General features: G+C 45.8%; 1 protein-coding gene and 1 pseudogene across 3 annotated transcripts in view; one reads left to right on the top strand and one right to left on the bottom strand.

The window, feature by feature from the left end:
* CYYR1 (cysteine and tyrosine rich 1) overlaps positions 1 to 18,149 on the top strand; it is a 341,901-nt gene that overhangs the window by 84,262 nt on the left and 239,490 nt on the right. The window lies entirely within an intron of this gene.
* Positions 12,831 to 12,949, bottom strand: LOC135051433 (5S ribosomal RNA; annotated as a pseudogene).

Raw genomic sequence — 18,149 nt, 5'->3', positions numbered from 1 at the left:
CCGACTGTCCATGCTTTGGCATGTAGGTAGGGGAGCTCCAAGCATTACAGTATGTACATCATTTTGCCCTCCTAACTTAAAAATGTGCCCTCCCTGTGATCAGCACCCTGCCCTAAAAAGTAAACACTATCATGTGTAGCTGGCACTGCTGGGGGGCATATTGTTGTGTGTAGCTGGCACTGCTGGGGGGCATGTTATGTGTAGCTGGCACTGCTGGGGGGCATATCATGTCTATCTGGCACTGCACATTATGTGTATCTGGCACTATACTGGAGACATTGTGTGTAAGGAACACTACTGTGGCTGTTATGTATAAGGCTGATCCTCCCACCTTGCTCGGTTAACCCGAGCGCCCCCGAACGTCATCATCCCGCGGTCGGATTCTCGCGAGATTTGTATTCTATATAAGGAGCCGCGCGTCGCCGCCATTTTTCACTCGTGCATTGGAGATGATCGTGAGAGGACGTGGTTGGCGTTCTCTCAGTTTCTGTGTTCAGTGTGCTGCAAATATCTGTGCTCAGTGTGCTGCAAATATATGTGCTCAGTGTGCTGCAAATATCTGTGCTCAGTGTGCTGCAAATATCTACGTTCTCTGCCTGAAAAACGCTCCATATCTGTGCTCAGTGTGCTGCAAATATCTGTGCTCAGTGTGCTAATAGCTTTATTGTGAGGACTGGGGACCACCAGTATTATATAGTAGGAGGACAGTGCAGAGTATTGCTGACCAGTGACCACCAGTATTATACGTTCTCTGAACGAAAAACGCTCCATATCTGTGCTGCAATGTAGTATATAGTAGTAGGACAGTGCATAATTTTGCTGACCACCAGTATATAATATATAGCAGTACGGTACAGTAGTCCACTGCTCTACCTACCTCTGTGTCGTCAAGTATACTATCCATCCATACCTGTGGTGCATTTAAGTTTTTGTGCGCAGTATAGTAGTAGGACAGTGCATAATTTTGCTGACCACCAGTATATAATATATAGCAGTACGGTACAGTAGTCTACTGCTCTACCTACCTCTGTGTCGTCAAGTATACTATCCATCCATACCTGTGGTGCATTTAAGTTTTTGTGCGCAGTATAGTAGTAGGACAGTGCATAATTTTGCTGACCACCAGTATATAATATATAGCAGTATGGTACAGTAGTCCACTGCTCTACCTAACTGTGTGTCGTCAAGTATACTATCCATCCATACCTGTGGTGCATTTAAGTTTTTGTGCGCAGTATATATATAGTAGTAGGACAGTGCATAATTTTGCTGACCACCAGTATATAATATATAGCAGTACGGTACAGTAGGGCACTGGTCTCCCTACCTCTGTGTCGTCAAGTATACTATCCATCCATACCTGTGGTGCATTTAAGTTTTTGTGCGCAGTATATATATATAGTAGTAGGGCAGTGCATAATTTTGCTGACCACCAGTATATAATATATAGCAGTACGGTACAGTAGGCCACTGTTCTACCTACCTCTGTGTCGTCAAGTATACTATGCATCCATACCTGTGGTGCATTTAAGTTTTTGTGCGCAGTATAGTAGTAGGACAGTGCATAATTTTGCTGACCACCAGTATATAATATATAGCAGTACGGTACAGTAGTCCACTGCTCTACCTACCTCTGTGTCGTCAAGTATACTATCCATCCACACCTGTGGTGCATTTAAGTTTTTGTGCGCAGTATAGTAGTAGGACAGTGCATAATTTTGCTGACCACCAGTATATAATATATAGCAGTACGGTACAGTAGTCCACTGCTCTACCTACCTCTGTGTCGTCAAGTATACTATCCATCCATACCTGTGGTGCCTTTAAGTTTTTGGGCGCAGTATAGTAGTAGGACAGTGCATAATTTTGCTGACTACCAGTATATAATATATAGCAGTACGGTACAGTAGTCCACTGCTCTACCTTCCTCTGTGTCCTCAAGTATACTATCCATCCATACCTGTGGTGCATTTAAGTTTTTGTGCGCAGTATATATAGTAGTAGGCCATTGCTATTGATAAATATATTACTGGCATATAATTCCACACATTAAAAAATGGAGAACAAAAATGTGGAGGGTAAAATAGGGAAAGATCAAGATCCACTTCCACCTCATGCTGAAGCTGCTGCCACTAGTCATGGCCGAGACGATGAAATGCCATCAACGTCGTCTGCCAAGGCCGATGCCCAATGTCATAGTAGAGAGCACGTAAAATCAAAAAAACAAAAGTTCAGTAAGATGACCCAAAAATCTAAATTAAAATCGTCTGAGGAGAAGCGTAAACTTGCCAATATGCCATTTACGACACGGAGTGGCAAGGAACGGCTGAGGCCCTCTCCTTTGTTCCTCGTGACTAGTGGGTCAGCTTCACATGAGGATGGAAGCACTCATCCTCTCGCTAGAAAAATGAAAAGACTTAAGCTGGCAAAAGCACAGCAAAGAACTGTGCGTTCTTCTAAATCACAAATCCCCAAGGAGAGTCCAATTGTGTCGGTTGCGATGCCTGACCTTCCCAACACTGGACGGGAAGAGGTGGCGCCTTCCACCATTTGCACGTTCCCTGCAAGTGCTGGAAGGAGCACCCGCAGTCCAGTTCCTGATAGTTAAATTGAAGATGTCTCTGTTGTAGTACACCAGGATGAGGATATGGGTGTTGCTGGCGCTGAGGAGGAAATTGACAAGGAGGATTCTGATGGTGAGGTGGTTTGTTTAAGTCAGGCACCCAGGGAGACACCTGTTGTCCGTGGGATGAATATGGCCATTGACATGCCTGGTCAAAATACAAAAAAAATCACCTCTTCGGTGTGGAATTATTTCAACAGAAATGCAGACAACTGGTGTCAAGCCGTGTGTTGCCTTTGTCAAGCTGTAATAAGTAGGGGTAAGGACGTTAACCACCTAGGAACATCCTCCTTTATACGTCACCTGGAGCGCATTCATCAGAAGTGATTGACAAGTTCAAAAACTTTGGGTGACAGCGGAAGCAGTCCACTGACAACTAAATCCCTTTCTCTTGTAACCAAGCCCCTGCAAACCACACCACCAACTCCCTCAGTGTCAATTTCCTCCTTAGACAGGAAAGCAAATAGTCCTGCAGGCCATGTCACTGTCAAGTCTGACGAGTCCTCTCCTGCCTGGGATTCCTCCGATGCATCCTTGAGTGTAACGCCTACTGCTGCTGGTGCTGCTGTTGTTGCTGCTGGGAGTCGATCGTCATCCCAGAGGGGAAGTCGGAAGACCACTTGTACTACTTCCAGTAAGCAATTGACTGTCCAACAGTCCTTTGCGAGGAAGATGAAATATCACAGCAGTCATCCTGCTGCAAAGCGGATAACTCAGGCCTTGGCAGCCTGGGTGGTGAGAAACGTGTTTCCGGTATCCACCGTTAATTCACAGGGAACTAGAGAATTGATTGAGGTACTGTGTCCCCGGTACCAAATACCATCTAGGTTCCATTTCTCTAGGCAGGCGATACCGAAAATGTACACAGACGTCAGAAAAAGAGTCACCAGTGTCCTAAAAAATGCAGTTGTACCCAATGTCCACTTAACCACGGACATGTGGACAAGTGGAGCAGGGCAGACTCAGAACTATATGACTGTGACAGCCCACTGGGTAGATGTATTGCCTCCCGCAGCAAGAACAGCAGCAGCGGCACCAGTAGCAGCATCTCGCAAACGCCAACTCGTTCCTAGGCAGGCTACGCTTTGTATCACCGCTTTCCATAAGAGGCACACAGCTGACAACCTCTTACGGAAACTGAGGAACATCATCGCCGAATGGCTTACCCCAATTGGACTCTCCTGGGGATTTGTGACATCGGACAATGCCAATATTGTGCGTGCATTACATTTGGGCAAATTCCAGCACGTCCCATGTTTTGCACATACATTGAATTTGGTGGTGCAGAATTATTTAAAAAATGACAGGGCTATGCAAGAGATGCTGTCGGTGGCCCGAAGAATTGCGGGCCACTTTCGGCATTCAGCCACCGCGTGCCGAAGACTGGAGCACCAGCAAACACTCCTGAACCTGCCCCGCCATCATCTGAAGCAAGAGGTGGTAACGAGGTGGAATTCAACCCTCTATATGCTTCAGAGGATGGAGGAGCAGCAAAAGGCCATTCAAGCCTATACAGCTACCTACGATATAGGCAAAGGAGGGGGAATGCACCTGACTCAAGTACAGTGGAGAATGATTTCAACGTTGTGCAAGGTTCTGCAACCCTTTGAACTTGCCACACGTGAAGTCAATTCAGACACTGCCAGCCTGAGTCAGGTCATTCCCCTCATCAGGCTTTTGCAGAAGAAGCTGGAGACATTGAAGGAGGAGCTAAAACCGAGCGATTCCGCTAGGCATGTGGGACTTGTGGATGGAGCCCTTCATTCGCTTAACCAGGATTCACGGGTGGTCAATCTGTTGAAATCAGAGCACTACATTTTGACCACCGTGCTCGATCCTAGATTTAAAACCTACGTTGTATCTCTCTTTCCGGCAGACACAAGTCTGCAGAGGTTCAAAGACCTGCTGGTGAGAAAATTGTCAAGTCAAGCGGAACGTGACCCGTCAACAGCTCCTCCTTCACATTCTCCCGCAACTGGGGCTACGAGGAAAATGCTAAGAATTCCGAGGCCACCCGCTGGCGGTGATGCAGGTCATATATTGAAGAAAGGGGCGACTGGGCACTGGTGTGTGATAGGCTGTTGCTGATTAGAGATGAGCGCCTGAAATTTTTCGGGTTTTGTGTTTTGGTTTTGGGTTCGGTTCCCCGGCCGTGTTTTGGGTTCGAACGCGTTTTGGCAAAACCTCACCGAATTTTTTTTGTCGGATTCGGGTGTGTTTTGGATTCGGGTGTTTTTTTCAAAAAACACTAAAAAACAGCTTAAATCATAGAATTTGGGGGTCATTTTGATCCCAAAGTATTATTAACCTCAAAAACCATAATTTACACTCATTTTCAGTCTATTCTGAATACCTCACACCTCACAATATTATTTTTAGTCCTAAAATTTGCACCGAGGTCGCTGTGTGAGTAAGATAAGCGACCCTAGTGGCCGACACAAACACCGGGCCCATCTAGGAGTGGCACTGCAGTGTCACGCAGGATGTCCCTTCCAAAAAACCCTCCCCAAACAGCACATGACGCAAAGAAAAAAAGAGGCGCAATGAGGTAGCTGTGTGAGTAAGATTAGCGACCCTAGTGGCCGACACAAACACCGGGCCCATCTAGGAGTGGCACTGCAGTGTCACGCAGGATGGCCCTTCCAAAAAACCCTCCCCAAACAGCACATGACGCAAAGAAAAAAAGAGGCGCAATGAGGTAGCTGACTGTGTGAGTAAGATTAGCGACCCTAGTGGCCGACACAAACACCGGGCCCATCTAGGAGTGGCACTGCAGTGTCACGCAGGATGTCCCTTCCAAAAAACCCTCCCCAAACAGCACATGACGCAAAGAAAAAAAGAGGCGCAATGAGGTAGCTGTGTGAGTAAGATTAGCGACCCTAGTGGCCGACACAAACACCGGGCCCATCTAGGAGTGGCACTGCAGTGTCACGCAGGATGGCCCTTCCAAAAAACCCTCCCCAAACAGCACATGACGCAAAGAAAAAAAGAGGCGCAATGAGGTAGCTGTGTGAGTAAGATTAGCGACCCTAGTGGCCGACACAAACACCGGGCCCATCTAGGAGTGGCACTGCAGTGTCACGCAGGATGTCCCTTCCAAAAAACCCTCCCCAAACAGCACATGACGCAAAGAAAAAAAGAGGCGCAATGAGGTAGCTGTGTGAGTAAGATTAGCGACCCTAGTGGCCGACACAAACACCGGGCCCATCTAGGAGTGGCACTGCAGTGTCACGCAGGATGTCCCTTCCAAAAAACCCTCCCCAAACAGCACATGACGCAAAGAAAAAAAGAGGCGCAATGAGGTAGCTGACTGTGTGAGTAAGATTAGCGACCCTAGTGGCCGACACAAACACCGGGCCCATCTAGGAGTGGCACTGCAGTGTCACGCAGGATGTCCCTTCCAAAAAACCCTCCCCAATCAACACATGATGCAAAGAAAAAGAAAAGAAAAAAGAGGTGCAAGATGGAATTGTCCTTGGGCCCTCCCACCCACCCTTATGTTGTATAAACAAAACAGGACATGCACACTTTAACCAACCCATCATTTCAGTGACAGGGTCTGCCACACGACTGTGACTGATATGACGGGTTGGTTTGGACCCCCCCCCAAAAAAGAAGCAATTAATCTCTCCTTGCACAAACTGGCTCTACAGAGGCAAGATGTCCACCTCATCTTCACCCTCCGATATATCACCGTGTACATCCCCCTCCTCACAGATTATCAATTCGTCCCCACTGGAATCCACCATCTCAGCTCCCTGTGTACTTTGTGGAGGCAATTGCTGCAGGTCAATGTCTCCGCGGAGGAATTGATTATAATTCATTTTAATGAACATCATCTTCTCCACATTTTCTGGATGTAACCTCGTACGCCGATTGCTGACAAGGTGAGCGGCGGCACTAAACACTCTTTCGGAGTACACACTTGTGGGAGGGCAACTTAGGTAGAATAAAGCCAGTTTGTGCAAGGGCCTCCAAATTGCCTCTTTTTCCTGCCAGTATAAGTACGGACTGTGTGACGTGCCTACTTGGATGCGGTCACTCATATAATCCTCCACCATTCTATCAATGTTGAGAGAATCATATGCAGTGACAGTAGACGACATGTCCGTAATCGTTGTCAGGTCCTTCAGTCCGGACCAGATGTCAGCATCAGCAGTCGCTGCCAGCGGGTGGGCTCGGAATTCTGAGCCTTTTCCTCGCACCCCCAGTTGCGGGAGAATGTGAAGGAGGAGATGTTGACAGGTCGCGTTCCGCTTGACTTGACAATTTTGTCACCAGCAGGTCTTTCAACCCCAGCAGACCTGTGTCTGCCGGAAAGAGAGATCCAAGGTAGGCTTTAAATCTAGGATCGAGCACGGTGGCCAAAATGTAGTGCTCTGATTTCAACAGATTGACCACCCGTGAATCCTTGTTAAGCGAATTAAGGGCTCCATCCACAAGTCCCACATGCCTAGCGGAATCGCTCCCTTTTAGCTCCTTCTTCAATGCCTCCAGCTTCTTCTGCAAAAGCCTGATGAGGGGAATGACCTGACTCAGGCTGGCAGTGTCTGAACTGACTTCACGTGTGGCAAGTTCAAAGGGCATCAGAACCTTGCACAACGTTGAAATCATTCTCCACTGCACTTGAGACAGGTGCATTCCACCTCCTATATCGTGCTCAATTGTATAGGCTTGAATGGCCTTTTGCTGCTCCTCCAACCTCTGAAGCATATAGAGGGTTGAATTCCACCTCGTTACCACTTCTTGCTTCAGATGATGGCAGGGCAGGTTCAGTAGTTTTTGGTGGTGCTCCAGTCTTCTGTACGTGGTGCCTGTACGCCGAAAGTGTCCCGCAATTTTTCTGGCCACCGACAGCATCTCTTGCACGCCCCTGTCGTTTTTTAAAAAATTCTGCACCACCAAATTCAAGGTATGTGCAAAACATGGGACGTGCTGGAATTTGCCCATATTTAATGCACACACAATATTGCTGGCGTTGTCCGATGCCACAAATCCACAGGAGAGTCCAATTGGGGTAAGCCATTCCGCGATGATCTTCCTCAGTTGCCGTAAGAGGTTTTCAGCTGTGTGCGTATTCTGGAAAGCGGTGATACAAAGCGTAGCCTGCCTAGGAAAGAGTTGGCGTTTGCGAGATGCTGCTACTGGTGCCGCCGCTGCTGTTCTTGCGGCGGGAGTCCATACATCTACCCAGTGGGCTGTCACAGTCATATAGTCCTGACCCTGCCCTGCTCCACTTGTCCACATGTCCGTGGTTAAGTGGACATTGGGTACAACTGCATTTTTTAGGACACTGGTGAGTCTTTTTCTGACGTCCGTGTACATTCTCGGTATCGCCTGCCTAGAGAAGTGGAACCTAGATGGTATTTGGTAACGGGGGCACACTGCCTCAATAAATTGTCTAGTTCCCTGTGAACTAACGGCGGATACCGGACGCACGTCTAACACCAACATAGTTGTCAAGGCCTCAGTTATCCGCTTTGCAGTAGGATGACTGCTGTGATATTTCATCTTCCTCGCAAAGGACTGTTGAACAGTCAATTGCTTACTGGAAGTAGTACAAGTGGGCTTACGACTTCCCCTCTGGGATGACCATCGACTCCCAGCGGCAACAACAGCAGCGCCAGCAGCAGTAGGCGTTACACGCAAGGATGCATCGGAGGAATCCCAGGCAGGAGAGGACTCGTCAGAATTGCCAGTGACATGGCCTGCAGGACTATAGGCATTCCTGGGGAAGGAGGAAATTGACACTGAGGGAGTTGGTGGGGTGGTTTGCGTGAGCTTGGTTACAAGAGGAAGGGATTTACTGGTCAGTGGACTGCTTCCGCTGTCACCCAAAGTTTTTGAACTTGTCACTGACTTATTATGAATGCGCTGCAGGTGACGTATAAGGGAGGATGTTCCGAGGTGGTTAACGTCCTTACCCCTACTTATTACAGCTTGACAAAGGGAACACACGGCTTGACACCTGTTGTCCGCATTTCTGGTGAAATACCTCCACACCGAAGAGCTGATTTTTTTGGTATTTTCACCTGGCATGTCAACGGCCATATTCCTCCCATGGACAACAGGTGTCTCCCCGGGTGCCTGACTTAAACAAACCACCTCACCATCAGAATCCTCCTGGTCAATTTCCTTCCCAGCGCCAGCAACACCCATATCCTCCTCATCCTGGTGTACTTCAACACTGACATCTTCAATCTGACTATCAGGAACTGGACTGCGGGTGCTCCTTCCAGCACTTGCAGGGGGCGTGCAAATGGTGGAAGGCGCATGCTCTTCACGTCCAGTGTTGGGAAGGTCAGGCATCGCAACCGACACAATTGGACTCTCCTTGTGGATTTGGGATTTCGAAGAATGCACAGTTCTTTGCTGTGCTGCTTTTGCCAGCTTGAGTCTTTTCATTTTTCTAGCGAGAGGCTGAGTGCTTCCATCCTCATGTGAAGCTGAACCACTAGCCATGAACATAGGCCAGGGCCTCAGCCGTTCCTTGCCACTCCGTGTGGTAAATGGCATATTGGCAAGTTTACGCTTCTCCGACAATTTTATTTTAGGTTTTGGAGTCCTTTTTTTTCTGATATTTGGTGTTTTGGATTTGACATGCTCTGTACTATGACATTGGGCATCGGCCTTGGCAGACGACGTTGCTGGCATTTCATCGTCTCGGCCATGACTAGTGGCAGCAGCTTCAGCACGAGGTGGAAGTGGATCTTGATCTTTCCCTAATTTTGGAACCTCAACATTTTTGTTCTCCATATTTTAATAGGCACAACTAAAAGGCACCTCAGGTAAACAATGGAGATGGATACTAGTATACAATTATGGACTGCCTGCCGACTGCAGACACAGAGGTAGCCACAGCCGTGAACTACCGTACTGTACTGTGTCTGCAGCTAATATAGACTGGTTGATAAAGAGAAGATGTCTATGTAACTATGTATGTATAAAGAAGACTGAAAAAAATCCACGGTTAGGTGGTATACAATTATGGACGGACTGCCTGCCGAGTGCAGACACAGAGGTAGCCACAGCCGTGAACTACCGTACTGTACTGTGTCTGCAGCTAATATAGACTGGTTGATAAAGAGAAGATGTCTATGTAACTATGTATGTATAAAGAAGAATGAAAAAAATCCACGGTTAGGTGGTATTACAATTATGGACGGACTGCCTGCCGAGTGCAGAGACACAGAGGTAGCCACAGCCGTGAACTACCGTACTGTGTCTGCTGCGACTGGATGATAAATGATATAAAAAATATATATATATCACTACTGCAGCCGGACAGGTATATATTATATATTATATAATGACGGACCTGCTGGACACTGTCTGTCAGCAGAATGAGTTTTATTTTTATAGAATAAAAAAAAACACACAAGTGAAGTCACACGACGAGTGTTTAACTTTTTCAGGCAATCACAATATAAGTATACTACTAACTATACTGGTGGTCAGTGTGGTCAGGTCACTGGTCAGTCACACTGGCAGTGGCACTCCTGCAGCAAAAGTGTGCACTGTTTAATTTTAATATAATATGTACTCCTGGCTCCTGCTATAACCTATAACTGGCACTGCAGTAGTGCTCCCCAGTCTCCCCCACAATTATAAGCTGTGTGAGCTGAGCAGTCAGACAGATATATAATATATATAGATGATGCAGCACACTGGCCTGAGCCTGAGCAGTGCACACAGATATGGTATGTGACTGACTGAGTCACTGTGTGTATCGCTTTTTTCAGGCAGAGAACGGATATATTAAATAAACTGCACTGTGTGTCTGGTGGTCACTCACTATATAATATATTATGTACTCCTGGCTCCTGCTATAACCTATAACTGGCACTGCAGTAGTGCTCCCCAGTCTCCCCCACAATTATAAGCTGTGTGAGCTGAGCAGTCAGACAGATATATATAATATTATATATAGATAATAGATGATGCAGCACACTGGCCTGAGCCTGAGCAGTGCACACAGATATGGTATGTGACTGACTGAGTCACTGTGTGTATCGCTTTTTTCAGGCAGAGAACGGATATATTAAATAAACTGCACTGTGTGTCTGGTGGTCACTCACTATATAATATATTATGTACTCCTGGCTCCTGCTATAACCTATAACTGGCACTGCAGTAGTGCTCCCCAGTCTCCCCCACAATTATAAGCTGTGTGAGCTGAGCAGTCAGACAGATATATATAATATTATATATAGATAATAGATGATGCAGCACACTGGCCTGAGCCTGAGCAGTGCACACAGATATGGTATGTGACTGACTGAGTCACTGTGTGTATCGCTTTTTTCAGGCAGAGAACGGATATATTAAATAAACTGCACTGTGTGTCTGGTGGTCACTCACTATATAATATATTATGTACTCCTGGCTCCTGCTATAACCTATAACTGGCACTGCAGTAGTGCTCCCCAGTCTCCCCCACAATTATAAGCTGTGTGAGCTGAGCAGTCAGACAGATATATATAATATTATATATAGATAATAGATGATGCAGCACACTGGCCTGAGCCTGAGCAGTGCACACAGATATGGTATGTGACTGACTGAGTCACTGTGTGTATCGCTTTTTTCAGGCAGAGAACGGATATATTAAATAAACTGCACTGTGTGTCTGGTGGTCACTCACTATATAATATATTATGTACTCCAGGCTCCTGCTATAACCTATAACTGGCACTGCAGTAGTGCTCCCCAGTCTCCCCCACAATTATAAGCTGTGTGAGCTGAGCAGTCAGACAGATATATATAATATTATATATAGATAATAGATGATGCAGCACACTGGCCTGAGCCTGAGCAGTGCACACAGATATGGTATGTGACTGACTGAGTCACTGTGTGTATCGCTTTTTTCAGGCAGAGAACGGATATATTAAATAAACTGCACTGTGTGTCTGGTGGTCACTCACTATATAATATATTATGTACTCCTGGCTCCTGCTATAACCTATAACTGGCACTGCAGTAGTGCTCCCCAGTCTCCCCCACAATTATAAGCTGTGTGAGCTGAGCAGTCAGACAGATATATATAATATTATATATAGATAATAGATGATGCAGCACACTGGCCTGAGCCTGAGCAGTGCACACAGATATGGTATGTGACTGAGTCACTGTGTGCTGTGTATCGCTTTTTTCAGGCAGAGAACGGATTATAAAGTAAACTGCACTGTCCTCACTAGTAAACTCTCTCCACTCAGTCTCTACACTTCTACAGTAACAGTACTCCTCCTAGTCAGCTCCAGTAAATCTCTCTCAGTCTCTTATAATCTAAATGGAGAGGACGCCAGCCACGTCCTCTCCCTATCAATCTCAATGCACGTGTGAAAATGGCGGCGACGCGCGGCTCCTTATATAGAATCCGAGTCTCGCGATAGAATCCGAGCCTCGCGAGAATCCGACAGCGTCATGATGACGTTCGGGCGCGCTCGGGTTAACCGAGCAAGGCGGGAAGATCCGAGTCGCTCGGACCCGTGAAAAAAAACATGAAGTTCTGGCGGGTTCGGATTCAGAGAAACCGAACCCGCTCATCTCTATTGCTGATATTAAATATATTGAGAAAAAAAACAAAAGCGGACAATTAAACTATAGGAAAGAGAGATACAATCTTTCGATAGTAGTCCTTATTGGTGGTGCGCCCAGAGCTAGGGAGTACAAGTACTGGCAATGGGAGAGAGAGAAAGCTCTTGTGTGGGCGCACTCTTGGAAAAAAAGAAATAATTTTTCAATTAGAGAAAGATAATGTTAAAACATATATTTATTAATCACTTATAAATTAAAACAAAATACCCTTCTATGATCCAATGAATACACAAGAATTTATAAGTATGCAAAAGAATGTTCAAAAATATTAAAATGTTCTGGTCATTAAATCGTGAGAGAGAGATTAGAAAGGTTGCAGACACTGGATAGTCTGACAGCCGCTTCTCCTGACCAGTGCAGTTGTTCTGTATTAATGGGACCCAGAGAGGAGGTCAGTGTACATATTTTAACATAGAAAGACCACTGAATTAGGTCAATTACTATGTACTTTACTGATTACCATTGGCGCCGATAGGCATGCATACAGAATGTATGTCAAAAAAGTCCTAATGAGGAAAAGGATATGAGAAGAAAGAGCAGAAATAGATACAATTAGTGGTGATACTGCTGTTGGTGTCCACCCTTCAGGGGAAGGGGAATAGTTCCTGTCCTACAACACCGGGTATTCCCAGGGAGTCTCCCCTCCCGGTACAGACCCAGCCCAACGCTGTTTAGCTTCCAAGATCGGACGAGATCGGGCATGGGCAGCGTGGTATGATAGTAGGGAGGATATCTACCAATGAGAGTGCACCTATGTATGAAAATGAAGAGTAACAGAAAAGATAGAATGTGTAGTGCGTGGATCTACTTTCCACGTTAGGCAGGGTAGAACAGCTGTCACTCAGTGGCGCCGTGTACCCTGGATCGGGGATGAGAGTCCACTAGATGATAGGCAGATAGGAAAGAAAAGTAGGATTAAAGATAGAAAAATGTAAGGTTAATTGACCGTTATAATATTAAGGGATTTAATGACCAGAACATTTTAATATTTTTGAACATTCTTTTGCATACTTATAAATTCTTGTGTATTCATTGGATCATAGAAGGGTATTTTGTTTTAATTTATAAGTGATTAATAAATATATGTTTTAACATTATCTTTCTCTAATTGAAAAATTCTTTCTTTTTTTCCAAGAGTGCGCCCACACAAGAGCTTTCTCTCTCTCCCATTGCCAGTACTGGTGATGCAGGGCAGTCTGGAGCGAGTGCTGACATCTGGTCCGGACTGAAGGACCTGCCAACGATTACTGACATGTCATCTACTGTCACTGCATATGATTCTCTCACCATTGAAAGAATGGTGGAGGATTATATGAGTGACCGCATCCAAGTAGGCACGTCAGACAGTCCGTACGTATACTGGCAGGAAAAAGAGACAATTTGGAGGCCCTTGCACAAACTGGCTTTATTCTACCTAAGTTGCCCTCCCTCCAGTGTGTACTCCGAAAGAGTGTTTAGTGCAGCCGCTCACCTTGTCAGCAATTGGTGTACGAGGTTACTTCCAGAAAATGTGGAGAAGATGATGTTCATCAAAATGAATTATAATCAATTCCTCCGTGGAGACATTCACCAGCAATTGCTTCCAGAAAGTACACAGGGACCTGAGATGGTGGATTCCAGTGGGGACGAATTAATCATCTGTGAGGAGGGGGATGTACATAGTGAAAGGGGTGAGGAATCGGAGAAAGAGGAGGAGGTGGACATCTTGCCTCTGTAGAGCCAGTTTGTGCAAGGAGAGATTGATTGCTTCTTTTTTGGTGGGGGCCCAAACCAACCAGTCACTTCAGTCACAGTCATGTGGCAGACCCTGTCGCTGAAATGATGGGTTTGTTAAAGTGTGCATGTCCTGTTTATACAACATAAGGGTGGGTGGGAGGGCCCAAGGACAATTCCATCTTGCACCTCTTTTTTCTTTCATTTTTCTTTGCATCATGTGCTGTTTGGGTGCCAGGTGTTTGTGTCGGCCACTTGTGTCGCTTAGCTTTGCCATCCAGCGACCTTGGTGCACCTCTTTTTTTCTTTGCATCATGTGCTGTTTGGGGACTATTTTTTGAAGTACCATCCTGTCTGACACTGCAGTGCCACTCCTAGATGGGCCAGCTGTTTGTGTCGGCCACTTGGGTCGCTTAGCTTAGTCACACAGCTACCTCATTGCGCCTCTTTTTTTCTTTGCATCATGTGCTGTTTGGGGACTATTTTTTAAATCTGCCATCCTGTCTGACACTGCAGTGCCACTCCTAGATGGGCCAGGTGTTTGTGTCGGCCACTTGGGTCGCTTAGCTTAGTCATCCAGTGACCTTGGTGCAAATTTTAGGACTAAAAATAATATTGTGAGGTGTGAGGTGTTCAGAATAGACTGGAAATGAGTGGAAATTATGGTTATTGAGGTTAATAATACTATGGGATCAAAATGACCCCCAAATTCTATGATTTAAGCTGTTTTTGAGGTTTTTTTGTAAAAAAACACCTGAATCCAAAACACACCCGAATCCGACAAAAAATTTTCAGGGAGGTTTTGCCAAAACGCGTCCGAATCCAAAACACGGCCGCGGAACCAAATCCAAAACCAAAACACAAAACCCGAAAAATTTCCGGTGCACATCACTAGAAAATATATTTAGTTATAGTTTGATAATATGAAGTTATGAGGCCACGCCCACTTTTCCAGAGACCACGCCCACTTTTACAGGAGCGCACGCGCTGAAGGGATTGGGAGGGGGGGGGGGGGTAAAATTTTCTCGCTCAGGGTGCTAGTAGGCCTGGAGCCCGCCCTGTGTTAACCCCTGCATTGCCACTATGTTTTTGCATAGCAAGGCTGCGAATGCTTGTGCAGCCGAGCTATGCACAAACATTTTGTGCAGTTTCTGAGTAGCTCTGGAGTTACTTACCCATTGCGATGTCTTCAGCCTGTCAAGTCCCGGAATTGCCGTCAGACACCCGCCCTGCAAACGCCTAGACACGCCAGCGTTCGCCGCACTACTCCCAGAAAATGGTCAGTTGACGCCCCGGAACGCCCCAGCCGCCGCACATGCGCAGAACCGACTAGGGGGATACTTATCAATCCTTCTAAACAGTCAAGAAGTGAACAAGTAGAGAAGTTGACAATAGCAACCAATGAGCTTCCACCTACAGTATCATTTTATAGACTGTACTTAATAAATGTTACTTATCAGCTGATTATGTTATGGCCAACTTCTACAGTCTATGAAAAATTTGACCCCCCCCCCCCCCCTCCCCAAAGGGGATCCGGTCTTTAGGTCGACAACACTTTGACACTCATTAGGTCAACCACTATTGGTGGACATGCATTAAATTGTCATGGTCATTAGGTCGACATGGTCGCTAGGTCAACATGGCAATGGACGACACATGAAAAGGTCTACATGAGTTTTTCACATTTTATTTACATTTTTGGAATTTTTTAATACTTTACGATCCATGTGGACTACGATTGGGAATAGAAACCTGTGCGCGAGGTTACACGGTGCATTCATTGGGGTTCCAGGTCGCTTTACAAAGAAAACAAAACCAATTTTTTATTTAAACTAATGTTGACATTTTTCCATGTCGCCCTAATGACCGTGTCGACCTATTTAAGGTGTCGACCTAGTCACTGTCGACCCAATGATCCACCCACCAAAAGATACAAGTTAATACAAGATTCATAGTAGCGTCCATAGTCTGAACAGGCGCTTATTGTACTCATTTCTAAAAGGATTTCACTGATTTTTACAAGATTTAAAACTCACACCGAAAAGTGGTGCCAGTACTGCATACCCTGAGTATTCTCAGAATAAAAGCACTGGTAATAATAATAACACAGTAAAGAAATACATCTTAATTATTTATTGAATCCCCCTAGTGACTGGGACTAGGATTATATTTAACTCATTGAGATATTTCTTTTACTTTGTGTATAAATGTATTTACTACTGTGTAAGGGGTGCAGGAGCTGTGACCTGGGCCTACCCATGTTCAAAACCCATGGAAAAGGTAGGGTGCAAGCCTGGGCTACTGACTGAAAGTAGTGTTACTGGGGCCTGGGCCCTGCTGAGGTCAAGGGCTTACCAAAGAGGCATAACCACCCCCTCAACATGCGCAAAATGCCAATTTCTATATTACTCTTAGGTTGTAATGATGGTGCTTAACACTAGTAATTATCAGTGCTATGGCACAGCTGGAATCAAGTATGGGTCCCAGGCAGGCTCGGGCTGGCTCACAGGGGAACAGGGGAAACACCCAGTAGGTCCCATTGCCTGTGGGCCCACCTCCTCTGCCTGTGGGCCCACCTCCTCCTCTAGGGATTAGGTTCCAAACTCTACTTTAATTATACATTATACATATGTTACATTATACTACACAGGACTATGGTGTATTTTCGACAGTGCATTGCAGTTATTAATCTGGTACATTGTCATAAAGGTTAGCCAAGCCTCTGTGGTGGTTGGCCACACCTCCACACCCTTAAGCATGGGCCCCTGCCACTGCAATTCCCCGATGGGCCCTTCATGTCCCAATCCGACATTGGTCCCAGACAGGGCCGGATTGCCCATCTGGCACTTCTGTCATATGCCAGAAGCGCAGATGAGCTGGTGGGCCGGTCCGGTCCCACAGAGAGCCGGGAAGGCCAAGCGAAGAGCAGCCTATGGCTCTCTGCTTTAGCTGCCCCCACCAGTCTCAATGTTGGGAGGCCCTGCTCCCAGCAAGTGTCTACATGGAAATGGGGGCATGCCACGAGTCCACGGCCCGCTTGACTAGCGGTACGCGCCCGTACAGCGTGTCCGCTCACGCTCCGTGACTGTGATCACCCCTGTGATGTGCGCGCGTGTTCACAAATGCCCGGGCTGAAATGGAGCCCCAGTCCATCCTTGGTCCCAGAAAGGAGTACCCAAAGGTGCAGGCAGGGGGATTTACTAAATAGCACTTGTACAAAGTGGGTAATCCTTGGCGGACCTCAGTTTCGTCCAATGTAAAACATGATTTTGAAAACCCATTAGTCGGATCAAAACACACGGCCAGCGATATTATTTCAGCTGTGTTCCAATATTTATCATTCATGATTTAACTGTTATTATGTACCCGGTTATAAACAAATGCAGCATCCTTTCCTAGGAAAGCCACATTAAAATAAAAAGCAACAATGTAAGTTCGTCTCATGAGAACACATAATGCACAGAGTAAAAATATTCATATTCAATTTGGAAAGACACTTTAGTGTGCAATGTTAATAGACCATCATTGCCATAAACAGCAGTCATTTCATTTCTGTGCAATGATTACTGTGTCCTGAATTTTAACATCTCATTTTTTTGTGTGCTGTGCTACAGAACCGATGCTGGGAGCAATCGCTGGCTGACAAATAACCACACAAACAGTTATTCATATTTCTATTTGAGTATCATTTTAATTTTCATCTCAAAAGCCACGTTGGGAAATCTAAAATCATATTTATTCAGATTCCTAACTTGGGAATATCTACAAATTGAAAGCCCAGTATACAATTGTTGGTTGACTGAGCTCTTGTGGAACTTGTAGAGATTAAAGTTTTACCCTATGATTAAACATTTACTGTAGATGCTGTATTGTGATACATAGCAACAGTAATACAATAATGTGTGGTTTGTATTTAATAGGTTGCGTTTTTTTGTACATAGCAGTTTAGACCAATCACCAGAGGTGTAGCTAGGTGCCATGGTGCCTGGAGCAAGTTTTGGCGCCCTCCTCCCCTGTACTGAATTGAGGGCCTAGCCAAGTAGACCTTGTGGAGCTCAGGGTGGAAGTTTCCTTTGGGTGCCCCCAATGTTTAAAATAGGGTCAGTGTGTGCCGAACGCTTGCAAATATAATATAAGGGCATGGCAGTACATAATAAGTGAGAGAGAATGTGTGTGTGTGTGTGTGTGTGTGTGTGTGTGTGTGTGTGTGTGT

This window comes from Pseudophryne corroboree, chromosome 2, assembly GCF_028390025.1.
Source record: "Pseudophryne corroboree isolate aPseCor3 chromosome 2, aPseCor3.hap2, whole genome shotgun sequence".
NCBI lineage: Eukaryota > Metazoa > Chordata > Amphibia > Anura > Myobatrachidae > Pseudophryne > Pseudophryne corroboree.
This window is presented reverse-complemented; position numbering and strand designations above follow the sequence as displayed.